Source organism: Canis lupus, chromosome 4 (genome assembly GCF_011100685.1).
Source record: "Canis lupus familiaris isolate Mischka breed German Shepherd chromosome 4, alternate assembly UU_Cfam_GSD_1.0, whole genome shotgun sequence".
Taxonomy (NCBI): domain Eukaryota; kingdom Metazoa; phylum Chordata; class Mammalia; order Carnivora; family Canidae; genus Canis; species Canis lupus.
The window spans coordinates 2341130-2354956 of record NC_049225.1 but is presented as its reverse complement, the minus strand read 5'-3'; the positions used below and the strand labels follow the sequence as shown (position 1 = coordinate 2354956).

The 13827-nt window shown below is 38.6% G+C and overlaps 2 long non-coding RNA genes across 3 annotated transcripts in view; both read left to right on the top strand.

Annotated features, from left to right (window-relative positions):
* The window catches only part of LOC111095689, a 35838-nt gene extending 32824 nt beyond the window's left edge, over positions 1-3014 (top strand). For both annotated transcript variants that reach the window (XR_005357515.1, XR_005357514.1), the window contains one exon: positions 2943-3014. This is a non-coding gene — a long non-coding RNA (uncharacterized LOC111095689). The remainder of the gene's footprint in view (positions 1-2942) is intronic.
* Positions 3015-7842: 4828 nt separating this feature from the next.
* Positions 7843-13827, top strand: part of LOC119876185 — a 36618-nt gene continuing 30633 nt past the window's right edge. The window contains exon 1 of the long non-coding RNA XR_005357724.1: positions 7843-7978. This is a non-coding gene — a long non-coding RNA (uncharacterized LOC119876185). The remainder of the gene's footprint in view (positions 7979-13827) is intronic.

Sequence of the window (13827 nt, the reverse complement as noted above, 5' to 3'; positions counted from 1 at the left end):
AAATAAAATATTAAAGAAAAAATACTTTGGAATCAATGATTTTATGCTTGGATATGTGCTTTATGGAACTCCACAGCCCTAACTCTTCCATGGTGTGTTATACTCACACACTTCATTTATTGGCCTTCCTGTTCTGACTCTTGAAGTCCTAAGTATATTATTGCCTGTTCTAGGTAATTCAGATCTTCATTAAACACTTTAAAGCCCCAACTGCTATTTCTTTGGGGTCAGTTGCTGCAATCATAGCTCATCACAGGATCTACCTCAGGTGTCATTTTCGTAACCAGAAGACCAGAGCAAAGAATTATATATTAGAATGTGCCTTAAATATATAAAAGATCTGAGGAAGAGGGAAAAGTAAAAATAGAGAAAGTTGCTTTTCTCTCTTTCAATTCTTCCAAACTAGACAAAACAAATCTACCTTTTCCACTGAAGAAAAAATAAATAGTAAAATTAAACACTTATCCATCCCCCCTAAAAAGTCTGAGAGATGTTTCCTATTGCTTTAGCCATGTCTCAGTTGTAGGTATCACCCTTAACCCTGAGGCTATGAGACAAGCAAGACACTCATTCAGTCAGTCATTATTCCATCGTGCAACACATTCTATTTGACATGAATAGGTTTGTGGGTATTCCATCATGAGTAAAACCTGAAGGGACCCTGCCTTCATGAAATGTACAGTCTATTTAGAAGACCATATATAAGTGAAATAATAACACACATACATACACACACAATGACAGTTGTGCCAAATGCTCAAGAAGTGCATGGCAGTTCTGACGGCCTAGAGTAGGGATATTTGACTCAGTGAAGTTGGCAAAAAACTTCCTTAGAAGGTAGTACTTGAGCTGAGATGTTAAGGATGAATAGATATTAAGTAGCTAAAGTTAGATGTTTAGATGAATAGGCATTGCTGGGCTAAGCTAAGAATTTGGATCTTTATCTTAAAGTAATAGGGAATAATGATGGGATTTTAACAGGGGAACAGTAGAGTTTATAATTTTATTTTCCAAAAGAACACTATGACCAAAAGATAGAGAATAAGCTAGAATATCTGTAACTTGGCTAACTAGGATGCTATCGCTTTAGTTCAGGTCAGAGAGGGCTGCTGCATGGATGCTGGTGAATAAGATAGGAGTGAGGATTTAGAGGATACAATTTACAAGATTTTGTGCTGGGGTGAAAAATGAAAGGAAGGGTGATAGGAAAGAGTCAAGAGTGATATCTGGTCTCTGACTTTTTCAACTGAAGCTTTTGCTTTCATTCTTTGAGATGGAGAGTGCTGGAATAGGACCAGGGTTTTCCTGGAGGGAGGTTGAGCTCATAAATACATTCTCTGGAACATGTTTCAACATATTCTGAAAGATCTCAGTCTGATGAGAAACACAAATATACGTTTACAATAATGACATAGATGCTACAATGGATGTGTGCCACTGTTGTGGATAACAGATCAAGGATGACAATTTTATCCTTAAGGCTTGGAGATGTCCTCATAGTGAAGGTAACACCTGACCCAGAATTTGAAGGGTAAGTTGCAGTTTGCTGAATGGTTAAATAAAAAGGCAGTTAAGTGTGGGAAAGAAGTATTGGGACACTAGAAACAATGGAATAGAGTCATGGAAGTATCTAGTGTGTGGAGAAATTACTAAGTATTCCATGTGTCTGAAGGGCTTTTGAAGGAATAGCAGAATAAGAGGCTGTAAAGGTAGGTTGGGTAAAGTGTCAAAATCTTTAAATATGTGGAGACCTTGTGTTTTATTTTCTAAACTGCATACTTTTCTGAGCAAGGGGGAAACTATCAGTAATTATGACATGTCGGTATAAATGGGACTGGGGCTATAAATCGCTCTGTACTCTCTCAGGAAGCTAACTCATATACCACAGGCAGTTGTCAGAGGTCTTTTAAAGGGAGCAGGGAAACAAAGATGAAGATTTCTGGAAATGTTGGTATGGCATCTCTGTGGAGGTGGATTTAGAATCTGCCCAGCCTTTTTGAGATCTATAGTATTATTTTGTATATAAATCTTATTTATCATTTGGCTATTAAATGGTTTTCTAGGTTCCATTTATTTTAAACAAAATTTATTTTCATTTAAAGTGGCAGGATTATTTATTAAAGTTTTAACTATATAAGAAAATATGTGCATGGAAATTTGCATGAATCTTCAGATATCTGGAGAAGACATTATTTTAAACCTGCTTTGAGTTTTTATATTCTTTTTTATTAAGACTTGTTGATTTATTGTAGAGAGAAAAAGAGAGGGAGGGAGAGTCTGTGACTGGGGTGGGAGGCTAGAGGCAGAGGGAAAGAATCTCAAGAAGATTCCCCACTGACCTTGGAACCCAACTCAGGGCTCAATCCCATGACCCTGAGATCATGACCTGAGCCGAAATCAAGAGTTGGAACCTTAACCAGCTGAGCCACCCAAGTTCCCCAAGGTTTCTATATTCTTTTACTGTTCCCCATGTAGGTCTACACTAATCTATTTCTTCTCCTCCTCCTCCTCCTCCTCCTCCTTCTCCTCCTCCTCCTCCTCCTCCTCCTCCTCCTCCTCCTCCTCCTCCTCCTCCTCCTCCTCCTCCTTCTTCTTCTTCTTCTTCTTCTTCTTCTTCTTCTTCTTCTTCTTCTTCTTCTTCTTCTTCTTCTTCTTCTTCTTCTTCTTCTTCCTCTTTTTTAAATTAAGTAGGTTCCACACCCAATAAGGAGCTTGAACTCATGCCCTGAGATCAAGAGTTGCATGGTCTACTTACAGAGCCCAGCGTGCTGCATCTCCACTCACTCTTTATAACCACTATTTTGGCCATTTTAGACCAAGGCTCCATATATCCTTGAATATCCATGTTCTGTGTGCACTGTTTGCCTCTATAATCTATCCTCTGTCCTCACTCCAGGATATTGTAGTATCACACAGATGCTCTTTTGCTCTATGTGTGTCAGGCAGAGGCTGGAAGGGATAGAGAGCACCACTGAGCAGAGGGAGAAACCAGAATCAGGACCAGATAATCCAGGGTGAGTGAGTACATGCATTGCATTTTGAACATACAGAAGTGTGGATAAACAGCAAATGAAGTTAAGATGTATTAATGAATAAATTTTTGAAGAAAGTATATACCTTGAGTCCACAGAAGGAGCTGAGATCAGAAGCTGGGGACCTCATGTGGTTTTGAAGGCACATGAGTTGTATTGGCATGTGCACTTTAGCTAGAATATTTGTGGAAAATTGATAGTTCCTCAAATTCTTCAATTTCAGTAACTTTCATCTTTATTCCCTCAGTGTCCTTCACTCATGGGGAGTGAAGTCCCCACAAGGGACCTCATCCTTCCCCATGAAAGCTTCCTTCCTTTTACCTTTCTTTCCTTTTATTCCCCTACCAACTCTGCTCTGTGTGCCTGTCTCTCCCCTTATTCCTCCCTGTTCCTCCAGTCTATCAGCTACCATGTGTGTACCTAATCTCTGGTAGACACCTCTCCTTATAGTCATTTTGTAGATCATTGTGCAGCACGTCTATGCAATGCCTGAGTCATGGCTACGTGATTTGTTTTTCATTTTCCTCAAAGGTCAGATCCTGCTTTCCAAGATAGCCTCCCTTCCTACTCCCAGGAGAAGAGAAAGAAGCAATTTGATTTCAATTTTAAAATTTTTTTCCCCTTCCACCTCAAAATCCCCCAGTGTCATTACTCTACCTTCCTAGTTAAAACTGTCTGCTTTCTTACAATATGATTTCTCTCTTTACCTCTTATACTTTTCAGCACATCAAACAATATTTCCACCTTTTAGCATTTTACTGCTTTGAGCTGCACTTTCTTATTATTTCAGCAAATAAGGCTGTTCACATCTTTGCCATACTTCCAGAGAAGCTTTGGCTTCTCTCCTGACCGAAGTGAGAATTGTCATGATAAAATATATGGCAACAGGTTCTGTTCAAGTTCAAGAGAAGGGAAACATATGGGTGGTTGACAACATGCATATTTTATATACACCAGGACCACCCTGGAGGATCCAATTCTCCTAACTACGGACATTGGTTTTATAAAAGATAAATTCAATCTTTTCCAAGTCAGTTTAGGAAAGTGTATAATTTGAGCAAATATATTTCTTCTCTGTGCAAAGGTATTTTCAACAGATAATTTTGTTCCCCGAATAATTTTAAATTATTCTTTAGACAAAGCAGCATCTCTAAGAGGTGTGTTAAAATCTGATCTGCCCAGGGAACAAACATATAACTGGAGCACAGTTTGATAGTTTGCCAAATGAGACAAAGGTCCAGGCAACTGTCCATGGCAGAATCTGAACCTATGGGAGATCTGGACAGAGTAAAGAAAGCAGAGTAGAGCAGAAACAACACGAAAGTGGTTGGGATGAGTCCCAGGTCCCCTGACTTATTCCCTGAGATTCTTAGTCTTATACTCTTTACTCTAGCTGTCTGTCTCTTCTCTTTACTGCCTTTCCCACTAAGGAAGACCTCCTATTATTGGCGATAAAGGATTTTGAGGCTAACATAGAGAAAATTGATTGTTGCCTCAAAAGGTTTATGATATCAAGATAGTTAGACTTCTAGAGATATGTTGATTTCTAACTCTATTCACTAAAGGTAGTTACCCTAAGAGTTGGAAATATTTCCTTGGTGAAAAAAATATAGTTCATTTCTCTCATGCAGGTAATGGTCTTAGCATTCTATTAAAGTTTTAGAGTTCATTTAATACATTTCAAATGCTTTTGTTTTATTATGGAAGGATATAATAACACTCACCTTTGTGTTTAGTATGGGAAACCCCTTCAACGATCCCCACTGTGTCCTGGTTTTATGGAGAGTAGACTTCAGTAAACAATTTCCTGTGGACAGTCACGCTTTCTGCTCCTTCTTCTACCGTCTCACACTTGGAGAAGTCACTCACTCTTCTAGGTTCATATTCCATGACTGCACACAGAGAGATCCCAGCCTTCACATCGCAGGAAAAGTCCACTCTTATGCTGATGGTACACGTTGGACCTTTACCCTTTTATGTAATCCTTTCTTCATAAATCAGGATACATAAAATTAGTCTCTATGCTCTATTAGTGTATACTACAAAATGACATTCCATGATGAATTGTATTTCATGATGAAAATGCTGACACACAGGTATTTTTGTTGTTGTTGTTGTTGACACAGGTATTTATTTAAAAACATTTACTCAGGTAATAAATGATAGCATTTGTTTAATCTGGACAGTTGGAAGATCTGAGGCAAGTTACTGCTGACGTTTGGCTGTGTAGCTCCCCACAGCCTCCCAGAACCTGAAGCCAAATTTGTTCTACATCCTGCTGGGAGCAGTCTGTATGAAGTGAGTTTGTCAGGTGTGAGGGGTAGCCTTATGTTACCAAACCACCTTTTGTGATCAAATGCTCTTGATAGGGAGGCTACTTAGAAGCTCAGTGCTTCTTCCTTCCAAAGTTACTTCTCTATTAACTTAAAAAAAAAAAAGAGAGAGAAAAAAAGCCTCTTGCACATTTGCACCAGATTGAAAGTTAATGGAAAGTTCTTCCTCCAGATATCTCTGCCTTATATGCTCTGAATCAGATTCTCTCCTCAATTTCCTTGTCTTTTCTGAGAACATTACCATTTTTCCAATTACTTTCACTCAAAACCTTGGAGTTCTCTCTTGACAGATCTTTCCTCAGGATGTCAAAAAATCAGAGAATTCTTGCTGTTCCCCATGACACTTTCTGAATCCAGGCCTATGGTGATTCATTTTCATTCTGGTTAGCAAAACATTTGACTGGATTTCAAGAATATTGTCCTCACCCCAAAACTCATCTCTAATTATGACAACAAAAACTATTTTCTCAAGCAACATGTCACTCCTCTGCTGAAAAATCTAAATTGCGCCTCTGTAACATATAAAATCAAGACTCTCCTTGCAAGTTCTCTATACTTTATTTGCCCTATTTTTCCATCTTGTTTTCCAGCCTTATCCAGTGTGAAGCCTCCACTCATAGGGTCAGTATCTTTATTCTCCTTGAATCCAGTCTTTTTCTTTTCTTTAAATTCTTTTAATTTTGCAGTGTATTGGTTCTATCCTATCTCAAATTTGAAGCTGGACGAAAAGCCTGGTTTTCAACAGGCTCTCAACATATCTCATTTCCTACATTAACCCCAGCCTTACTCTGAATTAGACACTAATTACATCCTAAATATATTGTGTTATTGTTACATAGTGAAAAGTTGCCTGAGCACATCAAGTTTACCCTGGAGTCTGCTGGGTTCTGGAGGCCTCAGGCCCTGATACTGTACTGCCTGGTCACCTGCCTCTCCAGCCTTATTATCCTTGGTTTCTGAGCCACAGGTTCTTCTCTCCTTTTACAAAATCTGACCACATATAAAAATGAAATTCCTTATGGTTCTTCCTTTTGGTCTCTGTTTCTGATTCTCTTCTAGAAACATATTCCTACCCTAAAACTGCACCTAATGTGGATTCTCTTGGGCATAACAACTCAGTAGAAATGTATGAATGTTTTCTCGTGGGCTGAAATGGGCTGAAAATGTCCAAAAATGGGCTGAAATGTCTAGAACAGACACAGATTCATTGAAACAGCCAAACAAACCAACAAATCCTAATAAGTTAGTTAATATCTGAAGCAACGTACCAAAATGAGATGAAGCCAGATTAAGTCTGTTTCTTAATTCAATCTGGTCATTGAGAATCTCAGACTAAAATTATAAGCTTAAATTTTGGTAGAATTCCTTTAACATGAATATTGTACATTGGTAAATTTTTTTTTTAATCTACAATAGTCACACACAGAGAGAGAAAGAGAGGCAGAGACACAGGCAGAGGGAGAAGCAGGCTCCATGCAGGGAGCCCGATGTGGGATTCGATCCGGGGTCTCCAGGATCGCGCCCTGGGCCAAAGGCAGGCGCCAAACCACTGCGCCACCCAGGGATCCCTACACTGGTAAAATTTTTGAAGGCAAGTACCAGTCTTCTGCTTCTTCTTCTTCTTCTTCTTCTTCTTCTTCTTCTTCTTCTTCTTCTTCTTCTTCTTCTTCTTTTCTTCTTCTTCTTCTTCCTTTTCTTTTTCTTTTTTTTCCAGTGTCTTCATAAGCCCTGGTACAAAGCACAATACCCTTTAATTATTTTATATTTTTATCTTAATTATATGAGACAGGGTTTGGTGATGATATGCAGCCAATACACAAAATCTGAATTGCTGCCTACTTTGTAAATATAGTTTTATTGGCGCATAGCCTGACCAATAACTTCTATACTATTGTTTGCATATTGTCTGTGACTGCCTTTTCCCAAGAATTGCAGAGTTGAGTAGCTGTGACAGAGACCACGTGACTGCAAAGTCTGAATTGTTGACTATCTGCCTTTTTAGAGAAAAGTTTGCCTCGCCCAGTTATAAGAAGACACTGACAAAAATGCCTGTATGCTGATAGCCTTCTAATATTGAAATGATATATATCACAAGACAAAATTTTGAGTTGGCAATTGCCAAATGAATAACAGTGCAAAAAATCACTCAGGAATCAAAGCAGATTTATCCTCTTCTGTAAGACCTTCCCTACTCTTTCAGCAAAGTTAATTGTTCCCATACTTTATGCTAGAAAATATCATTGTAGCAAGGAACATTCATGATTGTTTCAGTGTTCAGCTTTCTAATTATGCTCTTTACCAGGAGAATGAGTATATTTATTCATCTCTACTCATTCTGATACTTACAAATGGAACTAAGTAAATGCTAGGCGCTTAATGATTGTTGGTTTGGGGAAAGGATGAATGGATAAGTAAGAAACTGCATCTAGTGAAGGATTGTCTTCAACATTTCTCTTTCATTTTATACTTTCAGACTTTTGGGAAATATTCTCAGCAAATGGGCTAACCTGGCAAAGTTAGAAATGATGACACAATCGGATTTGTAAACATTACCTGAAGACATGACAAAGGTTGAAATTACAAATAGTTTCATTATAAAATAGATACCAAAAGGTAAATAGATAAACTCAATTAATCAAATATATCAGTGGGATAATTCCTATACTATTTAAAAAATATCAGTGTTGTCTTTGTCAAGCAAGTAGGCATGGATTAGGATAAAATATTATTTTGTCTTGTTATAAGAAGCCTAATGTTCCTATTAAGAGGGTCATTTGGCAAGTTTCATTGACTTTTATTCAGTTGTTGATCTCTATATTCATTAAACTATCAATATCTGACCACTGATCATATATCAGGGACTGGATTATGTGCCTTTACTTTTTGTTTTGTGCCTTTACTTTTAAAAAATTTATTGGGGTGCCTGGGTGGCTAAGTCAGTTAAGTGTCAGACTCTTAATTTTTGCTCTAGTTATGATCTCAGGGCCCTGCGATTGAACCTTGCATCCGGCTCCACACTCACCAGGGAATCTGTTTGAAGTTCTCTCCCTCCCTTTCCCGCTCCCCTTCCTCCCCAGCTCAAGCACGCACTTACTTGCTCTCTCTCTCTCTCTCTCTCTCACCCTCAGTAAATAAATCTTAAAGAAAACTTTATCCAATAACTTTAGTAAATATGTTTAGTTATCTTTTGTAGGTTAGGTAACCCTTACAACTATATAATTTGCCATTAAGTGGAGTAGCTAGGCGCTAAGAAGCCAGATCTTGTTATCAGCATTTGCTTTTTCTGGTAACTGACCACTAAGGTTAATTCAGTTAAATCATTTAATCTTCCTGGAAAGATATGTGCCCCTTTACTAGTCCATGCATATTACTATTCAAACTGTAAAATTGGTGTTTTCACTTTCTATTACTGTCATAACAAATTAATGCAAATTCAGTTATTAAAACACACACACAAATTTATTATTTCATAGATCTGTAGGTCAGAATGCTAGGTCCAATGTGGCTCAGCTAGGTTCTTTGCTTAGACTATAACAAGGTCAAAATCAGTTTTCTGTGATTCGTGCATTCTTTCTGGAGTCTCTGGGAATGAATTTGCTTCCAAACTCATTCATTCAGACTGTTGACCAAGTTCAGTTCCCTGTGGTTATGGAGCTGAAGACCCTATTTTCTTGCAAACGATCAGATGGGAGGCTCTCTCATTTTCTTACAGACGCCTATGCTCCTAGTAACATTGAACCTCCCCACCTCCACACCCATCCAACTTCACATCAGCAGCAGCTCCGTGGAATCCTTCTCATGCTTGAATCATCTCCCTGACTTCACCTTTGCTGCACTTCTCTTACCACCAGCCAGAGAATTCTTCCTCTATTCAAGGGCTCATGGGATTAGATTGGACCTACCTGGATAATCCAGAAAACCTTCCTATTTTAAGATCAGTAGCTTTAGTTACATACTTTGCCATGAAGCATAACGTATTCACAGGTTCCAGGGATTAGGGAATGTCTTGGGGAGAGACATCTTTGGGGGCCATTCTGCTTACCACACTTGGCAGGACACCTTTCTTAGAAAGAGAACTCTGAAGAAAGATACACATGTCAATGCTGGCTTAATTGTGCTTTAATAACAACCTCAAGATCTCAATGGTTTATGAAAATGTGATTATGATTTTATCAAAGTTTGGTTGCTGTTCCATCTGCCCCACATCATCTTCTTTTAGGACCCAAATTGACACTCTATCTGGAACATTGCCAATGATCCTGGCAGAGTAAAAGACATACAATGAGCCACCTAACTCCTGCTGCCCAGAAATGATACACATCACTTTTCACATGCTAGGGCTGAAGCAAGTCACATGGTTTATGTAACCCCCAACCTTCACCCCCAGCCCAGAGAAAGTCAATGCAAAGAGGAAAATGGGATATTTGGTACAAAATAATATAATCTATGGTAATATATACAACTTCTTGTCATTGCTTGATCTTCTGTTTGACTAGTTCTCAAAGGACCCATACGGATTACCACTGTAGGAGAGGATACATAGTATCATAAAGATGTTTTCATTTCCAGGACTACAACTACATGTAGACAACTGATGGTTAGTCAGTACCTAGAGGCAGTAAGACCATTAACAGAAGGAATGCATTTAGTAAGAACTCCAAAGAAGCCACCACAAAGTATGAACATGGTGAAAGGAAAGCAAAAAAAAAAAAAAAAAAAAAAAATGTTGTTGCTTATATTTTCCAAAGTTCTATATAGAAACAAAACTAGACAACTGCAAGAAATAATGGAGGAAATGCTGATCACTTTCCAAACTAAAAACATTTTAAATGTGAAGGATTAAAGTTGAATTGTGTTATATGTTACCTAGACAATCTTCCCATCTTAACTTTTGAAATCAGCACAACAGTGCTCTAATAAATAAATAAAAATAAATAAATACCAGTTTTTCTTTACAGAGAAAAAACAATTCAACAGAGAGTGTCTAACATTTATTTAGAATCTCCCTTAAACTTTATCCTATAAAATGAACACTACTGCTTTCTCTTTTTGCTTTGCAGCAAGCCCAGCTGGCATCATTCAAACATTGTAAAATAATTAAGACTGTGGATTATGGTCAATATGGGTAGGGTGTCGGGGGAAGCTGGGAGCTGGAAGCCTATGAGCAGGGTTGCAGGTTGCCATGAGGGAAAGACATTGATGGGAGATTGTGTATGTTTCTGTTATCATTCATTTATAGATCAATCCATTCTATACAATTAATGTCCCAGTAGTATGTGGAAGACTAACACAAGTTTTTTTTTTCTTTTTTTTTTTTTTACCGAGGATGCAGAGTTTTTTTTTTAATATAAATTTATTTTTTATTGGTGTTCAATTTGCCAACATATAGAATAACACCCAGTGCCATCAAGTGCCCCCCTCAGTGACCATCACCCAGTCACCCCCACCTCCTGCCCACCTCCCCTTCCACCACCCTGAGTTCGTTTCCCAGAGTTAGGAGTCTCTCATGTTCTGTCTCCCTTTCTGATATTTCCCACTCATTTTTTCTCCTTTCCCCTTTATTCCCTTTCACTATTTTTTATATTCCCCAAATGAATGAGACCATATAACGTTTGTCCTTATCCAATTGACTTATTTCACTCAGCATAATACCCTCCAGTTCCATCCACGTTGAAGCAAATGGTGGGTATTTGTCTTTTCTAATGGCTGAGGAATATTCCATTGTATATATAGGCCACATCTTCTTTATCCATTTGTCTTTCAATGGACACTGAGGCTCCTTCCACAGCTTGGCTACTGTGGACATTGCTGCTAGAAACATCGGGGTGCAGGTGTCCCGGCGTTTCACTGCATCTGTATCTTTGGGGTAAGTCCCCAGCAGTGCAATTGCTGGGTCGTAGGACAGATCTATTTTTTACTCTTTGAGGAACCTCCACACAGTTTTCCAGAGTGACTGCACCAGTTCACATTCCCACCAACAGTGCAAGAGGGTTCCCCTTTCTCCGCATCCTCTCCAACATTTGTGGTTTCCTGCCTTGTTAATTTTCCCCATTCTCACTGGTGTGAGGTGGTATCTCATTGTGGTTTTGATTTGTATTTCCCTGATGGCAAGTGATGCGGAGCATTTTATCATGTGCTTGTGGCCATGTCTATGTCTTCCTCTGTGAGATTTCTCTTCATGTCCTTTGCCCATTTCATGATTGGATTGTTTGTTTCTTTGCTGTTGAGTTTAATAAGTTCTTTATAGATCTTGGCTACTAGCCCTTTATCTGATAGGTCATTTGCAAATATCTTCTCCCATTCTGTAGGTTGTCTTTTAGTTTTGTTGACTGTTTCTTTTGCTGTGCAGAAGCTTTTTATCTTGATGAAGTCCCAATAGTTCATTTTTGCTTTTGTTTCTCTTGCCTTCAATACATGTATCTTGCAAGAAGTTGCTGTGGCCAAGTTCCAAAAGGGTGTTGCCTGTGTTCTCCTCTAGGAGAACTGTCCTCTTCCTCTAGGAGGAGACTGTCCTTATTCCAGTGGATAGTCTTTCCTGCTTTGTCGAATATTAGTTGACCATAGAGTTCATGGTCCACTTCTGGGTTCTCCATTCTGTTCCATTGATCTATGTGTCTGTTTTTGTGCCAGTAGCACACTGTCTTGATGATCAGAGCTTTGTAGGACAACTTGAAATCTGGCATTATGATGCTCCTGGCTCTCATTTTCTTTTTTAATATTCCCCTGGCTATTCGGGGTCTTTTCTGATTCCACACAAATTTTAAGATGATTTGTTCCAATTCTCTGAAGAAAGTCCATGGTATTTTGATCGGGATTGCATTGAATGTGTAAATTGCCCTGGGTAGCATTGGCATTTTCACAGTATTAATTTTTCCAATCCATGAGCATGGAGTAGTTTTCCATCTCTTTGTGTCTTCCTCAATGTCTTTCAGAAGTGTTCTGTAGTTTTTAGGGTATAGATCCTTTACCTCTTTGATTAGGTTTATTCCTAAGTACCTTATGTCTGGGTGCAATTGCAATTGGGACTGACTCCTTAATTTCTATTCCTTCAGTCTCATTGTTAGTGTATAGAAATGCCACCGATTTCTGTGCATTGACTATGTGTCCTGCCACACTGCCAAATTGATGTATGAGTTCTAGGAATCTTGGGGCAGGGAAGTCTTTTGGGTTTCCTATGTACGGTATCATGTCATCTGCAAAGAGGGAGAGTTTGACTTCTTCTTTGCCAATTTGAATGCCTTTTATTTCTTTTTGTTGTCTGATTTTTGAAGCTAGGACTTCCAGTACTATGTTGAATAGCAGTGGTGAGAGAGGACATCCCTGTCTTGTTCCTGATCTTAGGGGAAAGGCTCCCAGTGCTTCCCCATTGAGAATGATATTTGCTGTGGGCTTGTCGTAGATGGCTTTTAAGGTGTTGAGGAATGTTCCCTCTATCCCTGCACTCTGAAGAGTTTTGATCGGGAATGGATGCTGTATTTTGTCAAATGCTTTCTCTGCATCTATTGAGAGGATCATATGGTTCTTGTTTTTTCTCTTGTTGATATGATCTATCACTTTGATTGCTTTACAAGTGTTGAACTACCCTTGCATCCCGGGGATAAATCCCTCTTGGTCATGGTGAATAATCTTCTTAATGTACTGTTAGATCCTATTGGCTAGTATCTTGTTGAGAATTTTTGCATCTGTGTTCATCAGGGATATTGGTCTATAATTTTGGTGGGGTCTTTGCTGGTTTTGGAATTAAGGTGATGCTGGCCTCATAAAATTAGTTTGGAAGTATTCCATCCCTTTCTATCTTTTGGAACAGCTCTAGTAGAATAGGTATTGTTTCTTCTTTAAGCGTTTGATAGAATCCCCTGGGAATTCTGGCCCTGGACTTTTGTGTCCTGGGAGGTTTTGGATGACTACTTCAATTTCCTCCCTGGTTATTGTCCTGTTCAGGTTTTGTATTTCTTCCTGCCCCAGTTTTGGTAGTTTGTGGTTTTCCACCAATGCATCCATTTCTTCTAGATTGCCTAATTTATTGGCATATAGCTGCTCATAATATGTTTTTAAAATAGTTTATATTTCCTTGGTGTTGGTTGTGATCTCTCCCTTTTCATTCGTGATTTTATTAATTAGAGTCTTTCTCTTTTGTTTTTTTATATGGCTGGCTAGTGGTTTATCTATCTTATGAATTCCTCATAGAACCAACTCCTGGTTTTGTTGGTCTGTTCTACAATTCTTCTGGTCTGTATTTCATTGAGTTCTGCTCGAATCTTTATTAACTCTCTTCTGCTTGGTGCAGGTTTTATTTGCTGTGCTTTCTTCAGTTCCTTTAGGTGCCAGGTTAGCTTGTGTATTTAAGTTTTTTTCCAATATTTGAGGGATGCTTGTATTGCAATGTATTTCCCTCTTAGGACTGCATTTGCTGTATCCCAAAGATTTTGAAGGGTTGTATCTTCATTCTCATTAGTTTCCAT